The 10,000-nt window shown below is 32.4% G+C and overlaps 1 protein-coding gene across 7 annotated transcripts in view; it reads left to right on the forward strand.

Moving 5' to 3' along the window:
- The window catches only part of LOC137650081 (venom allergen 5.01-like), a 613,638-nt gene that overhangs the window by 525,466 nt on the left and 78,172 nt on the right, over positions 1-10,000 (forward strand). The gene's annotated exons all lie outside the window — the stretch shown is intronic.

Consider the following 10,000-nt stretch of genomic DNA (forward strand, 5'->3'; position numbering starts at 1 on the left):
AATAAACTAATTAACCAGTCGGGCACAATGATACCTGGAAGATCTCAGATGAAGGATGTTATTTTTCTTTCTTTACCTTCCTTTTGAATTTTTTGTTTGTGAAATTGAATTTTCAGGGAAATATACAAAAAACTTTTGTTTTTTTCTTCTTGTATAGAATAAATTTATTTAAATGTTGAAGTCTAGATTTTTATTTAGAAAGCACTTATGGAGAAAAATAAAAACGAAAATGAAGATCTCCAGTTATTGAACTTTATCTTTTATTACAACATTGGCTAAAGTGAGTGTACACATCCCATAATTGATTCAATTGAAGTAATGAATGTAAAAAGAGAATAATTGTTTATTATTATTATTATTATTATTATTATTATTATTATTATTATTATTATCATTATTATTATTGGAATTTGAAGAGAAAGTATTTAGTATTCAGTCTGTTATCATATTTAAACTGCCGGACTACTGAAAACTGAGAAAATCAAAAGAATTCAGAATTGTAAGTTACTTTCCATCAAAATTCGTAAATCTGATAATAATAATAATAATAATAATAATAATAATAATAATAATAATAATAATAATAATAATAATAATAATAATAATAATAATAATAAAGATAGATTAATAGCCATGTTTCTGGGATTTGTATCATCACATTTTGTTAACATCCTTTAGCCCTGCAAAACCCATGCCCGCTTCCCCAAAATTTTAGCCATGTACTTAACATCTGTTCTACTTTTCTTCGATATTTAGGTTCTTAAGATGCAACAGCAAGGATTTTCAACAATTGTACCTTAGTTCTGAATGACCTCCTAAGCTCCAGCTCTAGGCCTTATGGCTCCCATTCCATACATCTAAAATACGCATGGTTCGTGTAACAAAAAACGCAATGTTTCAACGCAACATATAATGATATATTTTGTATGACCTGGAAAAAAAAGTCATAAGCAACGTCACGCACAAATATTAAATGTAAACATAACTATCACAATTTTAATCAGTTTTGCTCAAGGGGTTATTGTTAGGATCCTTTTAGTAGACGACCTTGTGAGAAACTATTGTAAACGTGAGCTTTTCGTTAAACACTCGAATAGCTGTCTTTTCGACCTCAGAAAGTCAGGTTCAAAGCCATAAGTCAAATTCATTAAACACAATTCTCAATCATGCATATCCATGTCAACTGACAAGAGCATATTATTTAAAAGATTAAAACAAGCAACTCATTAAGAAGACATTTTTAGTCCAGGTACAGAATATAAACGAAGAATACTGCACGTAAAACGCACTTATATAGATGCAGAAATTACCAAGTATATTGTAACTGTTAGGCCTGGCACATAATGATTACTGCATCCACATTTAAATTCAATCTCCAGAGGAAAAAAATGCAATGACTATCACGAGTTTGTAAAAGGCTGCAAGTGCATCTTTACTTGTACTATCCTCTGTCGCCTAACCTCATTACATGATTTTATCAAGGCTCGGCCTCTGTGGGCCACAAGCAGGTGTCACTGGAAATTATTGCCAGGAATCCAGCCACAACACGCTCGCCAACGACCTATGTGAACATGCATGTCACATTACTAAAAGTAATTTTGTACTCTCCCCGTTAGAGAAGAGTACATAATATACATTTTTTGGATGGAATATGCGATGCACAAGCGGTCAGTTTACGTAGTCAAAGAAAGGAAGAATTATATGCAGTACCCGTTACCTTCAAACAGATCAATTACCATATATCACACATTCATTGTATATTTTCCAAATTAATGAAATGAACCATACGAGTGATATTTTGAGCATTGAGATTGTAATGTGAATTGATACCTGAAGGATTAACCACCACAATGTTTCTTATATTAGAGAGCTTATAATTCATTATTACTGATAATGATATCTGATTATTTTTATATTTGAGAATAAGTCGCTTGGCACCGTATACCAGCAGTTGCAAAGCGTACTTGAGGTCAAGTGATATTCCCTTGGACTTCTAATATGGCGACTAGAGTCGTCAGAAGCGCTGACTCTGCACATTCTACACATACGAGCGTGGGACATTAATTCTCCCGGCCCTTTTAACTCCTCTTTCTTTCTCCTTTAGCGTCTAGTTTCCCCCTATTGTCTCACCCCCTTAGAGGAAGCTCACCCCAATCCCCATCAACAACACAACTCGGGCTACTCTTTTATAATTTCTGCCAAATCTTTCTTTTCACTCCTCTCTTCCCACTTGACTGTCCTTTGCTTTTTCCCATTTAGACATCATCCTCATTCTACGTTTGCTTTATTTGTCAGCTCTCTCTCTCTCTCTCTCTCTCTCTCTCTCTCTCTCTCTCTCTCTCTCTCTCTCTCTCTCTCTCTCTCTCTCTCTCTCTCTCTCTCTTTTATGGATACTTTCTTTTGAAAGAATTCTCAAGATGTGAAATAATATAATTTTACACCGTGATTTACTAATAAATCATAATTACTTTATCTTCCAAAACAGGAGTACGTAGTTTGTAGAAACACTAAAAAGCGTTATTGAAATAAAGAAAAATGCAGAGATCCTAATGAATCAAGGAAAAATAAAATAGCGATGAAGAAGAATAAAAGAATCTAGGAGGAGCAAAGAGAAGCTTCATCATGAAATCGATACTCACGAGACTTTAGTCTGGAATAATGTCTTAATAACTGTTATTAAATGTGATTGCATATTCGAGCCTCGCAAGAATTAGCATCAAGGCTATAATTCCGAGGCCAACCTTTGTCATTCGGATGTTTCGGTGGTTTTTAGCGCGCAAGTTCTTGTTACCCCTATCAGATGTGCCTTTGGGCACGCAAAGCCTGTTTTCTCATGCGCCATGGGCTTTGGTGAGTTCATATCCGTTATGTAGAATTGTAGATGCGTTTGTACCTTTCAGCACACATGTTTTCCTTGGAGAAGGGTTTGTTTGCTTCTTTCTTTTTTGACACACATGGCGTCGTCTTGTTTTCGGCTGGAATTATCTGTCATTTATCTTCTCTGGCCAACCACATAAGATTCATTTGTCTTCTCTGTCATCAGTTTCTCATTGCCCTCGGCCTGAAACAATTGTGCAAGGTTGATTTTCATTGTATTCATTCCTTTTTAATTTGAGGCGTTTGAATGAGAGATTCTGGTTAGTAGCCTACTTACTATTGTTATCATTTTTATATAATAGTTGTCATTCCTGTATACTGAGTGATGTAACAAGCGTGTACAGTATGTGAGAATGTACTGGATTTGCAATGCTTCTGCGTATGCTAGAATGTATGAATTTGTGTTCAACGAGGCACGCTGTGTAACTCAAGAGCTCAACAACTTTTCATGATTTCGCTTTACATTTGCTCCATTCTTAAGAATATATATATATTTTTTTTTTTTTTTTTTTTTTGTAGATAGAACAGTTTCTTACCCTTCCAGTGAATATTATTGCTTGGTTAATTCAAGTTGAAAAAAAATTAGCTCATAATATATTTTCTTCATGAGTAGGCTATGCAACTTTCATATTCTTAGCTAGAGTTGAGCAAGCTAATTTTATTTTCATTTGTTTCTTTGTCCACTATGACCAATCATATGAATTACTCGGTTATATTACGCTGGCAGTTCCATCCGAACTAGACGTTAATCACTTTTGATGTTCAAGAAATTTCAGTCTAACTGTTGAAAGCTATTTACGACCCTTTGCAATGTTTCCATAAATCGAAATAACTCCATCTTACTTAGCCAACTAATTACTTTTGTACTGTTCCCGACCAAAGGTTTAAAACCTACACGAGTCTAAATTCATTAGAAGTTTTACTCTTGTGCCTTTGTATCATCTTTAGCACAGATATTCATTTAGTCTTTGTCAGTAACTTCAATTATTTTACGACCTGTTACCAAAATAACCAGTTCGGTCGTAGAAGTTCAACTTAGAGTAAACGTTGTTGCAATCTATTACTTCTACGCTCTGTCGATACGATGTAAAACATCCCATAAAAGTTCGAGCAAATTTTATTGCAAAATTCAGCGTCACGAGAAGATGAGAAAGTGAGCAACTGTACGGGTCTGAATTCTCTGCATTGTATTTTGTACAGAAAGATTTCTCATTTTTTCTACTTTTGACCTCAACGATTATCTGATAAGAAAACCTTAATATTCGCGCTGAGCATTTATAACTGTTTGAGAAATGCTTTTTGGCAGAAAGATGGATGAAAGCAACGACGTTTTTGCTCCTCCCCATCTTTATCTGCATCCGATCCAGATCACAAGGAGCGATATTACCACCTGAGTGAACTCCGTATCAAAGAACGTTCTTTACATAATGCATGTATTTTCTTCGAGTGTTGGAGGGAGAGGTTTCATATTTGAATATTTCTTAAGGACACTGACTTCTCCATGCCCGACTTTCTCCTCAAACTGGGGCCAAGTCAAGGCTTAGTGAATAGTTACAAGGAATTCTTGACGAACAGTAACGTAAAAGCCAATAATTTTCAAGCCATGATTTATATGAACTCTTATAAGAGAAACTATAGTAACTTTTACATATGTTTTCTTCTTATTTTTATTGTGTGTATATATATACATATATAAACATACCTATATATATATATATATATATATATATATATATATATATATATATATATATATATATATATATATATATATATATATATATATATATATATATATATAATACATTTTGCACATTTAAACGTGTTTTTCATATTTGAAATAAGCCATATATTTTCATACAATAATGTCTGGATTCTCTTAACGACCTCGGGATCATTGTCTCGAGGCGAAATCACTCGAAGACAATAGCATCTGACCAGCCGGGATTCGAACCCTAGTCCAGGATGCTTGTATGAGAGTGACCTTGCCATTTAGCTAAGGGCTGATTCACACTATACGGTTCGTTTTCGTACTGATATGGAACGTTTACGTTCCAGCAATTTGTCAGTGCGTTCACACTATACGTTTCGGGTACGATCAGTCTGGATATAGCTGTTGCTGCGATATGGCGCCAAAATTAATTTAAAGCAGATCGCTGCAATAGCATTACTTATAGATGATGAAAGTGCCAAATGAAAAGGAAGTTGGAAGGAGAATACTGTACTCAGTAAACATATAATAATTTGCTCAAGGCCAATACTAACCTTCGAAAATAAAAGACATTTCACCAAGGGAGAAACTAGCTGTTTGCTTCAAGTTAATATGATTAAACTCAGTGTGCTATACAATAAAAATCTTATACAAATATTATTGTTCACTATGCATTTTATTGCACAAAACTATTATTCATTGAACATTTTACTAATATATATATATATATATATATATATATATATATATATATATATATATATATATATATATATATATATATATATATATATACACATACATAAATATATATATATATATATATATATATATATATATATATATATATATATATATATATATATATATATATATATATATATATATATACATACATAAATATATATATATATATATATATATATATATATATATATATATATATATATATATATATATATATATATATATATAAATATAAGAGAGAGAGAGAGAGAGAGAGAGAGAGAGAGAGAGAGAGAGAGGGGGGGGGGTAAAATTATTTTTTCGGATACTTTGAATTTCTATCAACCTTTTACCATTCATTATTGCTCAAGTAGCCGACAATTATTGACATTAGTGAAAATGTCTTTAATATGTTTATGTCCTATCCGAAACACATGGCCGAAACTGATACGTATCTCTGTTCACGTTGAACGGTAGGAAACGTATAACTTTCGTACGTATACGTTCCGTACGTCAGAGATTTCTTCCAAACGTATCCAAGCCGTAGGAACGAAAGCGGTACGAAAGAAGAACGTAGACCGAACCGTATAGAGTGAACATCTCCATTGGTTTCTATGTAATAATAATTTACGAACGAGAGCCGTACGAAGACGAAACATAAAAGAACCGTACAGAGTGAATCAACCAGGACAGCCTTCAATGGTACGGTCATTCATACAGACATACAAGCATCCTGGACCAGAGCTCGAATCCCAGCCGGTCAGATGCTATTGTCTTTTAGTATTTTCGCCTCAAGACTCTGAACCCCAGGTCGATAAGAGAATCCAGACATTAATGTATTAAAATATATTTCTTATTTGAAATATATATGTATATATATACAGTAATATATATATATATATATATATATATATATATATATATATATATATATATATATATATATATATATATATATATATATATATATAATCAAATCATAAATACATTTGAATATCGAATTTCCTCGGACACGGGATCACAGGCCCATACGGAAAAACATTTTTCTTAGGTAGCTACTTCTGCACGGCCTAGGATTCAAACCCTGACAACGCAGAACTACTACTGTATTGAAAGAAGAAAAAAAGAATTTCACTCCGGGTCTGTGATCCACAGCGAATTCGATATTAGAAGAATTTATTGCTAATTTGAGAAAATGAAAATCACATATATATATATATATATATATATATATATATATATATATATATATATATATATATATATATATATATATATATATGTATGTATATATAGATATATATATATATATATATATATATATATATATATATATATATATATATATATATATATATATATATATATAAATTCTATGGTTTGATCAATCACTTTATTTATATTTCTTTACATATTGTTCTTGTTATCATTCTTGTTAATTTGGCTTTTAAGTATGACATATCTTTTTTATCACCATTAATTCTTATGCTCTCTGGAGACCTTGAGCAAAGTCTGGGACCAGTTCATCCTAGATTTTGTCAATGTTTGTCTACTGTATTGCAATATTCGTGGTCCTTATGCAAATATTCAAGACCTTACAGTTGCGTCCAGAGAGTATGATATTCTTTTGTGCTCAGAAACTTTGGTTTCTAATATAAGGCACTCATCTAAGCTCCTTATAACTGGTTTTAAGAAGCCAATAATGTTGAAACACAATGTGGCAGGCATAACAGCTTCTATTCGTGTTCGATCTACCGGATTCCTGACATGGATGATTCTATCTTCGATTATCTTCTTACCATTATGGCTAATATACAAGATGATAGAAAGGCCTCTTTTGTCTTTGTTGGTGATTTCAATGCACACCACAGGGAGTGGTTAAATTCTGTTTCTCCTACCGATCGCCATTGTTTAAGAGCTTTAGACTTTGCCTCTGAATCAGGCTGTGAGCTAATCATAAGTGAAGCTACTCACAGGTCTGTTAACTACTTGGACCTTGTATACTCCGACTCCCCCGCCGTTATAACAAGTAAGGTTGGTTCTCCAGTTGGGACATCTGATCATGCTTTGATTTCATTAGTAGTGAAGACTGAGCAGCCTGTCCCTGGTGTATCTTACTCATGTAAGATTTATTTAGAATCTCAAGCAGACTGGAATGGGATTTTTCATGATCTTTTATGCTTACATTGGTCACAGTTATATAGTAGTGTTGATCTTATAGTCCCTTTGAATAAGAATCTAGTCAGCATAATTGATAGGCGTATCCCTTCTTGTGTACTAAGGTACCAAGTGAAGGACAAACCATGGTTCAATGATGATTGTAGACGTGCTTATTTGGAGAAGCAGGAGGCCTATCATCTTTGGAAGGGTAACAGATCAGATTTGACCTGCAATAACTATACTCAGCTTAGAGCTTTTGCTCAGAGAGCTTATACTTCAACTGAAAAAGAATACAATTTAACCATAAAAGAAACCCTTTCTGGTACAACCCATGAGCATAAGTGGTAGACTACCCTTAAATCTGCACTCTTTGGTGTAGATTCAACAGTTCCTCCTTTACTTACACCAGATGGCTCTTTCATTCACTGTCCAAAGGAAAAGGCAAGCCTTTTGGCAGATCGGTTTGACCGCAAGAAGAGTAATGCGTAACTCGAACTTCCTCATTCCTGTTTTCCCGAAGCTAAACTAACTAGTTTAGCTTTTCGATCTCGTGAAATTAAAGCTCTCTTGATAGACCTTGATACTTATGAAGGTGTACATCCAAATGGTATTTTTCCTTTGTTTTTCATAAAGATTTCAGATTTCTTAGCTTTAAAGTTATCTGTTATTTTGAACAATTTAGCAAGAAGAGGGGCTTTTAGCACTTGTTGGAGAATTGGTAATGTTAGTCCATTATGTAAACGTGTTTGTGGTAGCTCAAGTCCAACTGATTACCGCCCAATTTCCATAACTCCTATATTATCTAAAGTTTTTTAACGTCTTTTGGTAAAACGTCTTAATAGGGTTGCTGAAGGTAATCATCTGTTCCCTAGTTTGCAATTAGGTTTTCGTGAAGGCCTTGAACTATGTGATGCACTTCTTACAATCTCCAGTGCTGTACAGAAATCCCTTGATTGTGGTCAGAAAATTCGTATGATTGGCCTTTATTTTAGTGCTGCCTTTGACTGTGTTAATCATGAGGCCATTGCTTTCAAATTTAAAGTTGGGAGTGGGTGGGTCGTTTCTTAGCATCATTATTGAATTTTTAAGTAATAGATCACAATAAGTTGTTACTGATGGGCACCATAGTGAGTATAGGAATGTGATATCTGGTGTTCCTCACGGTAGTGTTCTTGGCCCATTACTTTTCATACTATATACACATGACATGTGGTTTGAACTAAAAAACAAGCTTGTTGCATATGCAGATGATGCTACACTCTTTGCATCAATTCCATCTCCTGAATGTAGATCTGGGGTTGCTGAATCCCTTAATAGAGATCTAGCTAAATTACTGCATGGTGCAAATTATGGGGTATGAAGTTGAATCCTAACAAAACTCAAAGTATGATTGTAAGTGGGTCAAGGACCGTAGCTCCTCAACACTCGGATCTCAGCATTGATAATGTTTCTTTAACTTTGTATGACTTTTAAAATTTTAAGTGTGATTATCGACAGCAAATTTAATTTTGGAAAACATATAAGGTCTGTGTCTTCTTCAACTGCACAAAAAATTTACTTATTGAGAAAGTCTTTCAGGATTTTTGGTGAACAATCTATTCTGAAGAAGTGTTTTAATTCTTTCATTTTACCTTGTTTCGAGTTATTGTTCTCCTGTGTGGTCCTCATCTGCTAATTCTCATCTTAATTTGTTAGAAACTTGCGGTCTATTAAATTTCTTATTCCAGATCTAGATATTAATATCTCGGACCGTCGTTATATTAGTTCATTATGTTGCATATGATTTTTCGTAATTCTTACCATCCTTTACATTCAGATCTTCCCAGAGAGTTCGATCCTATTCGTAATACTAGTTATGAAGTTAATCCTAATAATCAGGCCTTCTCCATCATAAGGCTCAATACTACACAGTACTCTAGAAGTTTTATTCCAGCTGTGACCAGGTTGTTGAATGATTTTCCTAATCGGGTAGTTGAATCAGTAGAACGTCAAAACCTCAAACTAGCAGCAAATGTTATGTTGAAACGGCTTACATAAGTTCTATTATAGTTTATATATCAAATATCTGTTTTAATGTAGTTATTGTTTTTAAAATATTTCATTTTAATTTTCTTTACTTCTTATGCTATAAGCCCTTGGGCTTATAGCATCCTGCTTTTCCAACTAGGGTTGTATCTTAACTAGTAGTAATAATAATAATAATAATAATAATAATAATAATAATAATAATAATAATAATAATTATATATATACATATATATATATATATATATATATATATATATATATATATTATATATATACATATATATATATATATATATATATATATATATATATATATATATATATATATATATATATATATACAGTATATATATATATATATATATAATATATATATATATATATATATATATATATATATATATATATATATATATATATATATATGCGTGTATATATATGTATATATATATATATATATATATATATATATATATATATATATATATATATATATAT

Source organism: Palaemon carinicauda, chromosome 11, assembly GCF_036898095.1.
Source record: "Palaemon carinicauda isolate YSFRI2023 chromosome 11, ASM3689809v2, whole genome shotgun sequence".
Lineage (NCBI taxonomy): Eukaryota > Metazoa > Arthropoda > Malacostraca > Decapoda > Palaemonidae > Palaemon > Palaemon carinicauda.